Here is an 18,812-nt window from a genome sequence, read left to right as displayed (position 1 = left end):
CTGTATTTAAAAGTCTTCATCTTATACCTAGTACTGTAATTTATAAGATATTATGTCTTGTTGTACTAGGATTTCAGATATTTAATAAATAAATAAATAAAATAAAATATCAAGCAGGTTTTCGGAAGAACCATTTGTGTGAAACATTTGTAAACTATGTAGTTAACAAATGGAAGAGAATAGATAGAAGTAGTCTGTTGTAATCACGCTACAGTATTTAAAATGAAGATATCGAGTTGAATCATAAGCTGGTTTAAATATGTGCTATATACAATACATATATATATACACCGATCTCCCGATTTACCTTCTTGAGCTCATAAAAGGCACATTTTTAATCCGATTTGCTTACATTTTAAAAATTGGTTTGTTTTTGACTCTTTGACAACCGTTTATTAAATAATCCAGATCCTTCCATATTTACATATAGCTACTATATCTGCCGCTGTCTCTCGATAGGCCTTTAGACAATAAAATTTGGATTTATTGCCTAGTTTAGCTACAATGTTGACAATTGGGTGATATTTGACTTTTCGGCGTCAGTGTCGAGAATGGTCTAGATCCGACTATGTTTGGATAGAGTTGCAATTTAGAGCGATCTCTCGATTTGAGATCTTAAGGCAAGAAAATGTGTATTAATAAACCAATTTCGCTAAAGTTTAAGTCATTAAGTTTTACTAGATTCCTCAACATTCTCGTCGAGTATGGTTCAGATCGGACAATATCTGAGCCCCTGGCAGTCGCAACTGCTAACCGATTTGACTGAAATTTTGCACACAATGTTAAATTCCAACCACCTTGCCAAGTACGGTTCGAATCAGTCTATAACCTGATATAGTTCCCATATAAACCCATCTTCCGATCCGACAAGTTGAGACCCTGGAAGTCGCATTTGTTTTCTGATTTAGCTGAAATTGTGCACGGAGTGTTTTGTTATGGTCATCAACCTTTCCAAGTACGGTCTAAATCAAGTTATAACCTGATATAGCACCCATAAAAACCGATCTCCAGATATGATATGTTTAGACCGTGAAAGCCGCAATTCTTTTCCAGTTTGACTAAAATTTTGCTCAGAGTGTTTCGTTATGACTTTCAACCACTTTGCCAAGTACGGTCTTAATCAGTCTATAACCTGATATAACACCCATATAAACCGATCTCCCGGCCACTGGAAGCCGTAATTGTTTTCCGATTTGGCCAAAAACTTGAACAGAGTGTTTCATTATGACTTCCAATTACCGTGCCAAGTACGATGCAAATCAGTATAAGCTGATATAACTGATACACCCATCTCCCGATTTAAAGTTTTGAGACCCTAAAAGCCGCAATTGTTGTCCGATTTGGCTGAAATTGTTCATTTTTTTGCGTTGTGTTTTATTATGTCTTCCAACATCCAGGATAAGTACTATCAAAAACTGTCAATAACCTGATATAGCTCACATCTGAACCAATATCCGACTAGCTTTCTACGGCCCTTAGGAGCTTTAATTTTCCTTGATTTTGCAGAAATTAGGTGCGTAAAGTACACGTATGTCCTTGTTCTTAGTTCATTGTAAATTTTAAGGAGAAACTATCGTAGACCCGGATTAGGACCAGCCGAACTTAGCACATTTTTACTTGTTTCAGTTAATGATAATCCATTAATTAAGTAAAACAAAACCATTTCAATAAATAAACAAAACAATGAGAAACATAAACATGTCATAATTATCTTTCTTAAACTCTAAATGGTTAATTTATACCACCATAGGATGGGGTACACTAATTTGATCATTCTGTTTGTAGCATCTCGAAATATACGTCAAAGTATATATATTCTTGATCCCATATGAACCGATCTCCCGATTATACTTATTAAGCCTCTAAAGGGCGCAATTATAATCCGATTTGGCTGAAATATTGTGCAACAGCTTCCTTCATGACCTTTAACATGTGTATCAAATATGTTCTGAATCGGTCTATAGTCTGATATAGTTCCCATATAAACCGATTTTACTTCTGGAGCCCCTAAAGGGCGCAATTCTTATCCGAATTTTACAAAATGAGTTTTACTATGGTCTCAGTCATCCAATTCAATTATGGTTCGAATCGAACCTTAACTTGGTATAGCTCCAATAGCATAGCAAGTCTTATTCACTATCCTTTGTTTGCCTTAAAAGTGATACCGGGCAGAGAACTCGAAAATGGGATCCATAGTGGATGGTATATAAGATTTGGCCCAGCCGAACTAAGCACGCTTTTACTTGTTTTTAAATAATTGTTCTTTCTTCACCACAATTTAACTTGTTGCACTTCTAGTAATAAGAAAATGCTTATGGTACTGCATTTATTTAAGAACAAGACAACAAATAAATACGTTGCTCTCTCCAATACAACAAACACCTATTTCTTTCGGTTATTGTTCATTGAGTACGCACAAGCAAAGCCGTACTCGTACGTACTCCAACAGTTGATACTTGCAGTTACACTGCTGCACGCCTTTAGTGAATATGACGTTTTAATTAAGGAACTTTTAGAGTAGTTTTGACTTACCTGTCAATCGTATGTTATTATTATTTATTAATTAGTGTAAGACTTCCAAAAACCTAGGTAGTCACTCAGTTTATAAGACTATGAAGTTTTGTAATAATTGCTTAGAAATTTTTAGAAATCTGTTCCCTTCTGTAAAGAGAGTACAATATAGAACCAAGAATAATAATACATCGGAAAAATCCTTAAGTCGGCCGATATATATTGTCAATGTATAAATGAATCCCAATTTTGAGCGTTTTAGCACAAATCGTAAAGAAAGTACCATTTTGTATATTTTAGTACCTAAATGTACGATTTAAAAAAAATTCTGGTCGCCCAAAATTTATAGTCAAGATGAAGCTATATCCCAATTTTGAGAGCTTTAGATCAACCAAAAATGTTCTCTACTCCATCTAGCTCCATGTGTAAAGAAAGTACCAAATGGTACCGAAACGTACGGGCTGTAAATAAATTATTTAGTCTCCCCCCATATTTTTCCTAAATGTACCTGCAAGCCAAATTTCAGACCTCTAGCCCCATCTGTAAAGAATGTACCAAATGGTACCAAATGTATGAAATTTGTATAGATCACTTAGACCAATCACATATTTCTAAGTTGTACCTATTTGCCAAATTTCAGACCACTAGCTTTATCTAAGAAGAAAGTACCAAATTTGGTACCATAATGTGCAAATTGTGAATAGAACTATTAGTCACCCATAATATATACCTTAGTTGAACCTGCATGCCAAATTTCTGAACTCAAACTACATCTGGTCAGAAAATAACAAAATGGTACCAATTTTGGTACCAAAATGTTTGAATTTTGAATAGATCATTTAGTCATCCATCACTTATTTTTTAGTTGTATCTAAATGCCAAATTTCGGACCCTTAGTTCCATCTGAACAGAAAGTACAAAATTATGCCAATTTTTGTACCAAAATGTTCGAATTGTGAAAAAAAAAAAAATAATTTCGTCATCTATTATAAATTTTTTAATTTTATATACGTGCGAAATTTCAGACCAGTAGCTTAATCGTCACAGAAAGTGTCAAATGGTACCAATATTGGAATTTATACGTACGAATTGTAAAAAGATCATAGTCACTCACCATATTTTTCCTAGTTGTACCTGATTGCCAAACTTCAGACCTCTAGCCTGTTATGGTTCATGTTTATCCCTGCTGTGACTTATAAATGATATTCTGACACGGTGGCGTTATCCGGTAGCTCGACGGTATTGGGGTATGGATACTTCTCACCACAAGTCACAACGAACCAAAAACATAAAATTTCTCGTGTCATAAGAAAAATAAAAAAAGGATACATAAAGAAAACCAAAAAAAAAAAAAAAAAAAAAAAACATAGATACGTATGCATACGCACACAAGGTCCACTGTCCAATGTCACGTCCGTCATTTGAGCCCCCACCCCATCTACGACTCTGCAAGCCTGTAGCCTATGTATATTCTCATGGCTCCTGATTCCGAAAATATACCCATTTCTGTTCGAATATGTCTGTCCGATTACTGTCTATCGTCCATGTCGTCTGTCCGGTCTCTCACTCGTAATTCCTTCACACCCATTTCCAACATGCAACACCCTACCTCAGCAAAACTCAGTTCACACCATCATTCCAATTAAGTTCTCAGAAGACAAAAAGATAATATTATTCAAATTCATTATAATTTTATTTAAAAATTTAGTTCACATTTTAAAATTTTTAAAGTTTGGTTTTAATTTTTTTTTTTTTTTTTTTTTTTTTTTTTTTTTTTTTTACCTGTATTTCTTTATATATATCTTACAACTACTGAATTTCTTAAAGCTAATATATGTACATACCTATATATTTACAAAAAGAATTTAAGAATATAAAAAAAACTATATAATTCTAGTCTCGATTTTTGTTGTGGTTTCTATTTTGCTTAAGGTTTCTGCCTTCCACTTTGATCCATCCTTCTTACGTTATATTTGAAATTTTGTATCTCTACTTCTTATTTCTGTTTTTTTTTTCAAAAATGTCTTGTTTGTTTTGATTATTCTTATTTATTTACATTCTTTATACTAGTTAATTCTTTTATCTTTTTGCTTTCAACTAGTTTCTAAACTGTTATACTTTTTTTGTCTTGCTTTTTCTTCTTGTTCTTTGTTTTTATTTTTGTTTCAGATCGTTCACTTATTTAAATGCTTTTAGAATAGTTATCTCTTCTTCTTCTTTAGTTGTTACATTTTATTTTGAACTGCTTCGTTACAACATATTTTTTTTTTTTTTTTTTTATTTTCATATTTTTGTTTTTTTTTTTGTTTACAAGCTGTGCTTGATCTCTTTTATTTTTGTCACAGACAGTTGGCTCTCTTTAGACATTATCTTCTCTTAGTTCAATCATTACTATCTTTGTCTTGTTGCCTTTTTTTTTTTTTGTTATATTAAGTTTTCTGGGGTTATTGGCAAAAAAGTAATAGAATACATGGTAGCACGTTGGTTTCTTTTTTTTTTGGTTATGACATAACCCATCAAATTATGTGCCTTCCATGGCATTCCTTTTGCAAGTCTAGGTTAAGGTGTCTAAGTAAACTTTTTATGTTCTTTGATTTCTTAAAACTCTTTTCTCGGTAATATTGTAATCAATTTTTCTTTTTATATTTTCTTTTCTAAAACTATGTCACTTTACAGATATGTTTTTCATATAGTTTTCATATTTTTTTGTATGGATATACTTTCTATGACATTTTTTTTTTTTATTTTGCTTTATATCTTGTCAAATTTTGCTGTTAATTTCTTTTTTTTTTATCCAATTGCAATTTTTTTTTTTTTTTTATAACATCACAAAACTAAAACCAAACTCGCCAAACACAAGACTTAAACATGGGCGGAAATTACCCTTCTCTCCTCATTTTTTGTCTTTTTTTTCTGAGAACGGAATGTGGTGATGAAAACACAAATTGAAGAAACTTCAAATCAAAAATTTAGATTAATAACATAGTTGCATGTTTCAATAGATCGTTATAAAAAAAATTTAAAGTTATTGTGAATAGAAAAATAAATTAATATTTTCAATCATATCTACACACAACAGGCTCGCAGCCGTCGATGCCTTAAAGGCATGGAACGAGTGCGAAAATGCTTTGATTGAATCTGAAAGTTTAAACTTTTACAATTTTAGTGAAATAAAAGAAGACATATATCGTGAAAACAAATTTTTTTTTTTTTTTTTTTTTTTTGCCCCAAAGCCTTGGTTGTCTCATTCCGGCAGCCAAATATTTGGAATATTGCTATATTTAAATCCAAATAATTCCCGCAAATTCGTAAAGTTATAAGATTCAACCTAACACTCTGAGTCAAAATTACACTTGGAAGAAAGTCGGTAGATAATAATGGAATATTAATTAAAATAGTTGGAGAAAAAAAAATTGTCTTTTCCTCAGAAAACTAGAAAATTGCCCAACTGAGTTTAAAAATATTCGAATAGAAAAAGGGGTTTGAAGTAACCAAAGACATTTCCTAGCGGTTGTGCTACAAGGGTTTTATTAACCAAATATTGCTCTCCGAGGTATCCTACACAAATGTGTGGCCTCGACCCACGTAACAAAGCTAGTCGGGGAAAACTATACTACAAATAGGTCCTTTCCGTGATAAACTCCTTTACTTTTGCCATCTAAGCTTCCGACCTCGTAAAGAGAATTTCCCAGTACTTTTAAAATAATGCCCTTAATATTCATAGGTGCCAGCTTTGGGTTATAATGGTTTACTTTGCTACTCAGTTTGAAATTCCGTCTATATATGAGCTGGCCTTCTTTAAACTTGACTTCCCTAGCCCTGACATTATATGTCTTTGCTGCACGGTCATGAGCTAGCTTGAGATTATGAAAAATTTTATCCCTTATAAGGTGTTGTCTGTCTGAAAGGTTCTCTAATACTAAATCAAGGTCTTTTATAGAATCTATGTTTCTAATAACATCGTATGCGGATGCATGTTGAACCATACCCAGTCCAAAGACAGCATAGTATGGTGAAACACCAATAGAACTATGGGTAGCACATCTTAGCGCAAACTCAATGTTACCAATGTGTCTGTCCCAATCTCGTTGATCGGAGCCTACATGAGATCTGATCATTTGCAATACTGATCTATTGACCCGCTCGGCGGCGTTAGATTGGGGAGCATAGAGGGCAGTTCTTATGTGCTTTGTTCCGTACTTCGCAAGGAATTCTTGGAATATTACAGCAACAAACTGGCGTCCGTTGTCCGAGTGCACAAACTCTGGGACGCCAAAGGTCAGGAATATCCGTTTCTCAAGGAATTTGATGACGTTCGCAGCAGTAGCAGTACGCATGGGTTCCAACGACACAAACTTCGAAAAGTGGTCCAGACAAACGAAAAGAAATACATTTCCGTCTTTAGTCCTGGGGTATGGCCCCATAAAATCGATATACAATCGTTGGAAAGGCCTTTCGGTCACATTTTGTCTCCCCATAAATGGCTTTCCAAAGGAGTTTCCGGTCTTACTGGCACAGCAGACGTCACAATTTTTAACAGCATCCTTGACGTCACATACCATTCTGGGCCAATAATATTTTTCCCTCAATCTCGCCAAAGTCTTGTGGATGCCTCCGTGTCCGGCTGATGGTGATTCATGAGACGCTTTTACCAAATCATCCTGCAAAGGCTTGGGCACCCATAATTTCCAGGAATTCTCCTCGTCCAATGGATCACCTGTAGCAAATTTTGTTCGTCTATAGACAAATTTGTCTGAGACACATAAATCTGGTATCGCCCCTTTGCACTCCTTAACCTTAGTCCTCAAAGCATCATATTCCTCAGAGTTAAAATGTGTGCTAGTAAGGTCCAAATCCAGGAAACGACTCCCTCTGACAACCGCCTCCATAAATGCTCGCGAGAGTGTGTCAGGCACGACATTAAGCGACCCCTTGCGGTGTTCTATCCGAAACTCGAAGGCCTGCAATTTCAAGCTCCACCTTGCAAGTCTTCCCGTCAACTCTTTCTGGCTCATCAGCCATTTGAGGCTGGAGTGATCCGTGATGATGGTGAAGGGTAACCCCTCCACGTAGGGACGAAACTTCTTCACGCTGAGCACCGCTGCGTAACATTCCAGCTCAGTCACGCTATAGTTCCTTTGGGCCTTATTGAGCTTAGCGGACATGTACGCTATAGGGTGCTCATTTCCATCATCATCCAACTGAAAAAGAACCCCTCCGACCCCATGAGTTGACGCATCACACTGGATGAAAAATGGGCGCTTGAAATCCGGGTTAGATAGCAAGGGAGCCGAAGTCAAACTTCTCTTGAGGCTCTGAAAGGAAGATAGGGCCTCATCGCCAATTCGAAAGCACTTAACATTGTCCTTGGTCAGGCAATCGTGGAGAGGGGCTGCGATGGTTGCATAATCCTGGATGAATCGTCGGTACCAACCGCACATCCCTAGAAACCGACGTAGTTGTCTTGGACTCTTAGGTACAGGGAAATCCCTAATAGCCTCTACTTTGGATTCATCCGTTCTTATGCAGCCATCACCCACAATGAAGCCCAAGTAACGGACCTCCCTGAAGCAAAATTTGCTTTTCTCCACATTAATGGTGAGTCCGGCCTTGTCCAGGCAGTGTGCCACCTTCCCAAGCAGCTCAATATGTTCCACGAAGCTGGCAGAAACCACTAAAAGGTCGTCGAGGTAGACAAAGACATTGTTACGGAGTACGGCGGGAATGGCCTTGTCCATAAGTCTGCACATTCTCTGGGCGGCATTACAGAGTCCAAACGGCATAACCGTAAACTGGTATAATGGCCGCCCAGGAACCGTAAATGCCGTTTTCTCCCTCGACTTCTCTTCAAGCGGGATCTGCCAAAACGCGTCCTTGAGGTCGATGGCAGATATGAAGCTTGTGTCCTGTAATCGGCTCAGAATACCTTCAATATGGGGCAAAGGATACGCGTCCTTAATCGTCCTTGCGTTCACCTTACGCGCGTCGAGGCACAAGCGATTCTTCTCACCCTTCCTTACCAACGTAACCGGCGAACTCCAACTGCTGTTGCTGATCTCGATTACGCCCAAGCTCAACATACGATCCAGTTCTTTGTACAACAACTCCTGTATTACAGGTGACACTGGGTAATGACGTTGTTTTATGGGGATGTCCTCATCAAACACGTCTATCCGATGTTCTTCAAGACAAGTCTTACCCAGTCCAAGAACCGCAAATGACGGAAATTTCGCCTTAGCCCTCTCAAGCTGAACTTGCTGCTCCATTGAAAGACTATGTTGTCTACTCTCTGTTTCGCCTTGTTCGTCAGGTATAATCTCTGATATCATGGTGCTTCCTATTAAACTTTCGCCTACTATCGGCAGATGGAAAATACGCCAAAAATCGATTCCAAAGTAACACTCCTGCTCCAAATTTGGTACGACAAGAAAGTCTATATCCTTTGATGCTCCTTTCCATGACACTGGTAACGTCACTATGCCGAGGACTTGAACACTACTACCATTGGCCGTTCTTACTACTTGGTCCTTAATTTTCACAATTTCCTTATCAACATCTCGTAAAAATTCCATTGCATTTTTACCTAAACAGCAAGCTCCTGCACCCGAATCCAAAAGAGCGGTTATTTCCTTACCAGCTACTGTAGTCTTTGCAAAAATTCGGTTGTCACCTCCGGTAGTCAAGATGGTTTCGATCACCATCCGTTTAGCTTTCTTAATCATTAATGTCCTTAACCTAAGTTTTTCAATTTTCTTATAGTTCCGACTTCTTTTCCTTATATCTTCTAAAAAAATTCTTTTCCTTGCATTTTCATATTCAACAATTCTTTGGTGCAAAGATTTCAATTCAACTTTCTTAACTTCATGTTTACTACTAGAATTCTCGCCCACTTCCCTTTTCAAAATTTTAACTACAACTCCTCCGGGGTCTCCGTGGGTTGACAAAGGTACCCCGTCACCTCTGCCACATTTACGTTTACCGCACTGGGCCTATACTCTAAAAAAGAATCGCCTTTGCCACAAACAAAACATTCCATATCATGAAATGTGGACTTACATACGTCCTCCTGTCTACAAGATTCAAGGTTCTTACGAAAAAAATCTGCTGGCATGCCACAAGTGTAGCATAGGTTTAAATGAAAATGTGACATACAGAACACTTTCTGATTATTTCGCCCTAAAGTGGTGTTATCTGCCGGGGAATTTATGTTTGACGTGGGTAAACTAGAGTCTAGCCTCTCTTTTGGAACTTTACGCATATTATCCTGTTGGTAACGAGCCTTAGAAAAATTATCATTTCTATTTTGATAACCAGCACCCTTACTGTTCATGCCTATGGCATCCAGGTTTACCTCCTCGCCACTATTTTCAACAGCTATCTCATTTATGGGCTTATTTCTACTCCTCATATCCTTCAGAAGTTTTTCGGCTCTTTTACATTCCCTTTTGAGGTCTGCCAAACAATCTATCGATGAAGAGAATATCAAAGAAGCAACATTGTGTCTTAAGTTCCCCCTTACAATATGAACAAGCTCCTCTTCTGGCATCTTTTTTCGCAATCGAAATGTCAAATCATGTATTTCGGCATAAAACTCTTCGAATGTTTGACCAGGTTGTTGCTTACAATCCATTATCTCACGTATTATTTCATAATCAGAATCAGCCGATTTGAAATGAGCCTTCAGTTCCCGCTTAAGAGCAAAATAATTAAAATCAATATCATCGGCATGGTCTTCCAATACCTGCCAATACCATTTAGATGCATTACCAGACACGAGACAGTGAAAATTACTAAAGAGCTGATTATGTGTGATGTTATGCTGTTCTCTCAGCTTTTCTATTCGGAAAATAAAACTTTCCACTGTCATATCCTTCCCACTGCCGTCAAATTTTATGTGCCATCGGTCAAGGTCGACTGATTTACGAATGTCCATCTCACTTCTACTGTAGGAAATATCTGCTGTACCTCTTCCTGACCGATTTGGTCCTATATCGTTCTGGTTGCTGTTAACGCCATGTCCTTCTTTCCTGATGTCATCCTCTAGAGAACGAGTATTATTGCCAGATGCCTGAGTCAGACCCCTCTCCGGTGTGGAACTAGATCCTGGATCATTCATAGTGGTCGTATGTCCTGGTCCTTCAATATCCCCTACTCGCTGGCTAAGTGAAGAAAAGTCGACCCTCATTCTTGCCATTTCAGACAGGCAGTTTGACAACATTAAATTCTGTTGATTCATCATCCTCATAAGTTGACTGAGCTGACTGCCTTCCCCTTCAACTACTGCCGTCGCAGCATCGTTGCCACATGCACCACCAGGTGGGTTATCTACCTCACTTGCGTTATTATTCGGCATGCTAACTATGTTCTCTAGTTTCTGGGAGAAATTCATAGAATTGGAACTTTCATTCACAGAAAGTTCACTAGTAATTCTGACCAACGACGAAGCACCGTTTCCTGTAGTCCTACCCAGCACCAAATCTGCACATCTATTTAAGTACTCCGTGGGGACAAAATCAACTGAACGAGATATACCTGTATCGATCTGAGTTAATATCGAACCTACTACCTGAGGATCTAGAGCCCTAGCCACACTTCTTGTAACTCGTCGATCGGTAGGTACTATAGAAGATACGGGATTATTAGGCTTCTCGCCAGGTTTATCCATGCAAAATTCAAGTTCGAACAAAAATTAAAAATAAAATAAACCTTCTTTTATTTTACCTTTTGTTATATGTGCATAACTTGCTTTGTTTTTCTAGTTTATTTTACACTTTCTCTTCGTTGTTGTTCTTATAAGTAAAAAAAAAAATCCTTTTTTTTTTTTTTTGTTTCAAATATTTATCCGTTGGATGTCGCTGTTGGTATTAGGTGTTACACATGATTATTTGGGTATGAAATAATTACTTTCGTAAGAGACTTTGTACACATTAACACATGATAAACTGGATGTTAAGCACATCATGAAGCCTCCATAATCTCAAAAAGCTATCAAGGCTGCTCGGTAGCACAGCTTTATCGATCACATCATAGATAACAGACATTTCAGTTCTCCGCCATATATGCCGAGAATCTATAATGTGAATAAAACAAACGAAAGACAAACACTTGAAGACCTAGCTACCATGAAAATAACTAGCTACTAAAGCCTATATTTCCGTATAGCATTTTAACACACATCTGAAAGAATAGGCTCTATACATACGTTCTACAAAGAAATGTATGTAGCAACCTACTCAAACTAGACCTACCTAAGTAGACCCTGAACAAAAAATTTCCTGGTATCCTTTCGTTGGGCGCCATATGTTATGGTTCATGTTTATCCCTGCTGTGACTTATAAATGATATTCTGACACGGTGGCGTTATCCGGTAGCTCGACGGTATTGGGGTATGGATACTTCTCACCACAAGTCACAACGAACCAAAAACATAAAATTTCTCGTGTCATAAGAAAAATAAAAAAAGGATACATAAAGAAAACCAAAAAAAAAAAAAAAAAAAAAAAACATAGATACGTATGCATACGCACACAAGGTCCACTGTCCAATGTCACGTCCGTCATTTGAGCCCCCACCCCATCTACGACTCTGCAAGCCTGTAGCCTATGTATATTCTCATGGCTCCTGATTCCGAAAATATACCCATTTCTGTTCGAATATGTCTGTCCGATTACTGTCTATCGTCCATGTCGTCTGTCCGGTCTCTCACTCGTAATTCCTTCACACCCATTTCCAACATGCAACACCCTACCTCAGCAAAACTCAGTTCACACCATCATTCCAATTAAGTTCTCAGAAGACAAAAAGATAATATTATTCAAATTCATTATAATTTTATTTAAAAATTTAGTTCACATTTTAAAATTTTTAAAGTTTGGTTTTAATTTTTTTTTTTTTTTTTTTTTTTTTTTTTTTTTTTTTTTTACCTGTATTTCTTTATATATATCTTACAACTACTGAATTTCTTAAAGCTAATATATGTACATACCTATATATTTACAAAAAGAATTTAAGAATATAAAAAAAACTATATAATTCTAGTCTCGATTTTTGTTGTGGTTTCTATTTTGCTTAAGGTTTCTGCCTTCCACTTTGATCCATCCTTCTTACGTTATATTTGAAATTTTGTATCTCTACTTCTTATTTCTGTTTTTTTTTTTTCAAAAATGTCTTGTTTGTTTTGATTATTCTTATTTATTTACATTCTTTATACTAGTTAATTCTTTTATCTTTTTGCTTTCAACTAGTTTCTAAACTGTTATACTTTTTTTGTCTTGCTTTTTCTTCTTGTTCTTTGTTTTTATTTTTGTTTCAGATCGTTCACTTATTTAAATGCTTTTAGAATAGTTATCTCTTCTTCTTCTTTAGTTGTTACATTTTATTTTGAACTGCTTCGTTACAACATATTTTTTTTTTTTTTTTTTTTATTTTCGTATTTTTGTTTTTTTTTTTGTTTACAAGCTGTGCTTGATCTCTTTTATTTTTGTCACAGACAGTTGGCTCTCTTTAGACATTATCTTCTCTTAGTTCAATCATTACTATCTTTGTCTTGTTGCCTTTTTTTTTTTTTGTTATATTAAGTTTTCTGGGGTTATTGGCAAAAAAGTAATAGAATACATGGTAGCACGTTGGTTTCTTTTTTTTTTGGTTATGACATAACCCATCAAATTATGTGCCTTCCATGGCATTCCTTTTGCAAGTCTAGGTTAAGGTGTCTAAGTAAACTTTTTATGTTCTTTGATTTCTTAAAACTCTTTTCTCGGTAATATTGTAATCAATTTTTCTTTTTATATTTTCTTTTCTAAAACTATGTCACTTTACAGATATGTTTTTCATATAGTTTTCATATTTTTTTGTATGGATATACTTTCTATGACATTTTTTTTTTTTTTTTTTTTATTTTGCTTTATATCTTGTCAAATTTTGCTGTTAATTTCTTTTTTTTTTATCCAATTGCAATTTTTTTTTTTTTTTTTATAACATCACAAAACTAAAACCAAACTCGCCAAACACAAGACTTAAACATGGGCGGAAATTACCCTTCTCTCCTCATTTTTTGTCTTTTTTTTCTGAGAACGGAATGTGGTGATGAAAACACAAATTGAAGAAACTTCAAATCAATAATTTAGATTAATAACATAGTTGCATGTTTCAATAGATCGTTATAAAAAAAATTTAAAGTTATTGTGAATAGAAAAATAAATTAATATTTTCAATCATATCTACACACAACAAGCCCCACCTATAACGAAAGTACCAAAAGGTACCATCTTTGGTACCAAAATGTAGGAATTTTGAATAGATCATTTTGTCCTCTAGCTCCATCTCTAAAGAAAGTACCAAATTGTACCAATTGCTTTGCTAAACGTACCTTTTCTCCCGATACTAGTACTATTTTTCCATTTTTTCATTTCGCCCTCATCCTTTCGCACCAGAAGTCTTTCAAGCCAAATTTCAAAATTCTACTTCTATCCATTCGCCCCATACAAAGTTTATCTTTTCTTACCTTTTTGGTACTTTTTTAGTACCTAAATATATGAATTTCCAAAAAAAAGTCCTAGAATTGCCTTTCCGCTCGCGCTGGGCATTTATGTACCATTTCGTACTCTTTGGTACTTTTAGTGCCTAAATGTATGAATATCACCAAATCCAGCCTTATCCCGAGACTGGCATTCAGATCAAGTAATCCGCCTCTGGCTTTAATTATTAAGCTGACAGCACGATCAGAAAGATTTTTTTGGTAAGTTTTGGAATCATATTATAGTACAGATATGGGTAGTGATCGTGAAAATAATAACCTCTAACTGCCAATCCAAAACTGTATAGTTCCTTATAATTCAAAGCATAAATTATTCCCTTCAATAGACGCATAATTGCAATCTATTGTTGGAGGCAGACAGTTCAAATCTGACCAAACTTTTGCCCATGATATATTAAGTTCAATGATTTTCTCTGCTAGCATTTGAGGAAGTCTATGAACATTTAGTTGATGGAAACTGTTAATATAAAGGAAATGAGTTGTAAGGGTAGAGAAGTATGCTCCGAATGGACTTTGAGCAAGAGTCAAATATTTTCAATGTATAACAGTGAGGGATTTTTGAAGCTCAATGCACTGCAATATTCTTGTAAAGTGTCCATCACAATCTGTATATTTTTAGGTGTATCAGACAAAAACACAATACCTTCGACCGAGTTTGTAGAATAGACTGTTTCTTGCGATAAGATCAAAAGCTGCGAAAGAATCAACAAAAAATGCATATGTGGTCAAACCTTTCGCCTGGTTCAAATTCACAATGCTAACTAAATTGAAAATGTTGTCAATTGTAGAATAATCCCTTAGGAACTAGCCTGAAATTCGTTAAAAATACCAATCCGATATCTTATTCAAGAGAATAGGATTGAACATTTTGCAAACCGAGTCAATTAACGATAAGCCCCTGTAGTAGCATGGCACATTTACATCTCTTTTTTATGCAATGGAATCAGAGTAGATTCAGTGAATGTGAGTGGCTTGTCTTCTTTAAGGAAAATTCGATTGAAAACGTAAAACAGTTTTTGAAGGAAACTTCTGGGAGCATATCTGTAGAATTCTTAAGGGATACCATCCTGCCCTGGGGATTAATTTGGTTTCAATTTTCGTATAACATTATACAATTGATAATATTCAAAAAGGGAATTTAATAACGGATCCACGTAAAACGGCATACACCAACTAGTGTCCTGGGATTGTTCAAGCTTATTTAAAAGTGAACTGAAATATTGTTTGAACTCATTTGCATCGATATTTCCTCTAATGTTGTTTGAGATGGACTTTAATGATTTAGATAGTTCCCAATCGTTTTAGGGCGAATTTGATATTTTTTCAAAACCCATAAAAATGTGAATTTCTTGACCTTTTTATACACAAATTATTCTTTAACGGCCAATAGTTCAAATGAAAAATTTTTTTGACGACCAAGATTATTTGGAAAGATTTCACCCACCATACGGTATTAGTTTACAGTCATTATCATTGGTAAAAATTTTCGTTCTGTGTACACACAATTTTACTTGTTTAACCACTAGTAATAAGAAAATATTTATGGTACTGCAGTAAGCGAGTACCCACAAGCAAAGTCATACCACAACTGCTACACTCAAATGGTAAAGTTGTTTTGTTGATACTATCATTTACACTACTGCACGCCTTTATTATGTACTAAAATCTACCGTTTTTATACCCTTCACCATAGGATGGTGACAGATCGTCATTCTGCTTGTAACACCTCGAAATATGCGTCTGAGACCCTATAAAGTATATACATTCTTGATCGTCATGTAATTTGTATACCCTACACCATAGGATCGGGGATATACTAATTTCGTCATTCTGTTTGTAACTACTCGAAATATTCGTCTGAGACCCCATAAAGTATATATATTCTTGACATTTTATATCGATCTAGCCATGTTCGTCCGTCCGTCCGTCTGACTGTCGAATGCACGCTAACTTCCGAAGGAGTAAGGCTAGCCGCTTGAAATTTTGCACAAATTCTTCTTATTGGTGAAGGTCAGTTAATATTGTAAATGGGCCATATCGATCCATGTTTTGATATAGCTGCCATATAAACCGATCTTGGGGTCTTGACTTCTTAAGCCTCTAGAGTGCGCAATTCTTATCCGATTTGAATGAAATTTTGCACGACGTGTTTTGTTATGATATCCAACAATTGTGCCAAGTACGGTTCAAATCGGTCCATAACCTGATATAGCTACCATATAAACCGATCTTGGGTCTTGACTTCTTAAGCCTCTAGAGTGCGCAATTCTTATCCGATTTGAATGAAATTTTGCACGACGTGTTTTGTTATGATATCCAACAATTGTGCCAAGTACGGTTCAAATTTTTTTTTTTTTTTTTCAATTCAATTTGAATTTTATTGAGTAACATATTGTTTCCATACATAACAAATAATCCCCGCGAAGCCGTGGCTTGTATGCAGGTTTTATAAAAGACAATGTATAAAAAAATTAATTAACAAATTTGATTCTTAGTTCATATTTTACAATATTATTTAAATTTTTCGCTTCATTGCGAGTTTAAGAAAAATTGTTTAATATTTTTTCTTCTCTTAATTTTGTTTTGTAAGCTAAAAATTTCCATTGGCAAGGCGTTTAAAATGCTGGGTAATTGTACTTCAATCGAGTTCTTGCCATATTTGTTATTGAATCTTGGCGTTTTAAATCTTCCTTCAGCTCTTCTTCTCGTATTATGGGAGTGACTGATAGGCTCCAAAAAATTTGCGTCTTCGAATTCCTTGATTATTGTTGTTTTATAAATGTTCTTGATGGTCATTATATTTTGAATTTTCATGAACTCCTTTATTGTCTCTTCGGGTGTATTATAATTGATCTGATTTTGTCGGACGGAAGTGTATCTTTGGGTGAGAGTGGAGGCGTATTGTAAGTGATTGCGGGGTGAATTGGCTGATTTATTTTTCATTAATATTTTAATTAGCCTATCTTGAGACTTTTGTAGTGTATTGCAATGAGAAGAGTTTCCATATGCTGTAATGCCGTGACGTATGTAGGATTCCGCTAATGAGTAGTACGCCTGTTTGGTTACGTGTATTGGCGCACAATTATTTAGATGATAAAGCACATAGGAGACTTTTCTTAACTTTTTATTCAGGTTCAGAATATGTTCCTTCCAGTTAAAATTATGGTCAACCATAACTCCCAGGTATTTATATGTACCAACTACCTCGATTATTTTATCGCATGTATCATTTGCAAATGTTGTAGATAGTTGTTTCTTATGCAGGCAGTCATTGTTATGAAACTTTATGTTTATGTCACACGTTGGAATGTGAGGCTGTTTAATATGCATTAGCTTGGTTTTGTTCGCATTGATGATTAATCCATTGTCATGGCACCATTTTGTTATGTTGTAGAGCTCATTTTGCATATTCTCTACTGCTCTCTCCAAATCGTTGTGCGCAACAATTATAGCCGTATCATCAGCATAGGCAAATATTTTGCTGCAGTTGGCTTGTCTAATCATTTCGTTTGCATATATTAGGTATAGTATGGGCCCGAGTTTTGATCCTTGAGGAACTCCATAATGCAAATCCTTCTCCTGGCTCAGATGTTCATCAATTTTGACTCTGTATTTTCTGCAGTACAAGTAGTTTTTGATCCATTCAAGGCAGTTTCCTCGTATGCCAACTCTTTCCAGTACATCAAGAAGTTTTGCATGTGATAAGGTGTCGAACGCTTTGCTAAAGTCAACAAATAGTACGAGGCAATGCATTTTTGTATCTAGACATTTATTTATATATGATGAAAAGTGACCCAGTAGTTGGTTAATATTTCGTCCTTTTTGGAAACCATATTGCTGCTTGCTTATAATCTTATATCTGCACAAAAAATCGTTCATCCTTCGTACAACAATTTCTTCCAGTACCTTTTCGATCACTGGTAGAATAGATATTGGTCGATAATTGTTATAGTCAGTTTTATTTCCATTTTTATATATAGGCCTTACAAGTGCAGTTTTAAACATATTGGGAATTACGTTTTCATTTAAACTGGAGTTTACAATGTTGGTTATTATTGGTGCAAATATTTCTGCATTTTTTCTAATATCCACCGGTCGAATCCCGTCAAAGCCGGCTCCTTTATTGGAATTAATGTTTTTAATTATATTTAAAATTTCAGTTTCATTGGTTTGTTCCATAAAAATTGTATTTTGGGCTCTTATTACTTGAGAAAAGTTTGTTTTTATATCACAGTCATGAAGAATATTTTGGACATTTGCTTTAAATTGTATAGCGAATTCTTCGGTAACTATTTTTAGGTCTATATTTTTGAAGTTTCTCTTTATGACTTCATCCACATTGTGAGTTTTTTTCCCGATAATTTCATTTATTAATGACCAGGTACCACGCATGTTTTTTCTATTTTTTATGAATTCCTTCATCCTGTATTCATTTTTGGCATTGTTTATCATTTGGTTAAGTTTGTTGTTGAATGATTTATATTCTCTTTCTTTTTCTAAATTGTTTCTGTTTTTTCTATGCCGTTGATAAAGTTTGTCTTTCATATCGCAACATTTCAAAATTTGGTCACTCAGCCATGGATAATTGTTTCTTTTTTTGATTTTTTTTGACATTTGGGTCGAGTTTGAATATATTTCTTTGAATTTGAGATACATACTTTCAAATTTTGCGTTGCAGCTTTCATTTTGATTAATTATATTCCTCCAATCTGTTTTTTTTATAAGATCATTTACTTTTTTAGAATTAACTGAAAAAAATTTAGAT

The sequence above is a fragment of the Stomoxys calcitrans genome, chromosome 3 (assembly GCF_963082655.1).
Source record: "Stomoxys calcitrans chromosome 3, idStoCalc2.1, whole genome shotgun sequence".
NCBI classification, from domain to species: domain Eukaryota; kingdom Metazoa; phylum Arthropoda; class Insecta; order Diptera; family Muscidae; genus Stomoxys; species Stomoxys calcitrans.
The sequence above is the reverse complement of the archived record's forward strand: the minus strand, read 5'-3'. Positions refer to the sequence as shown.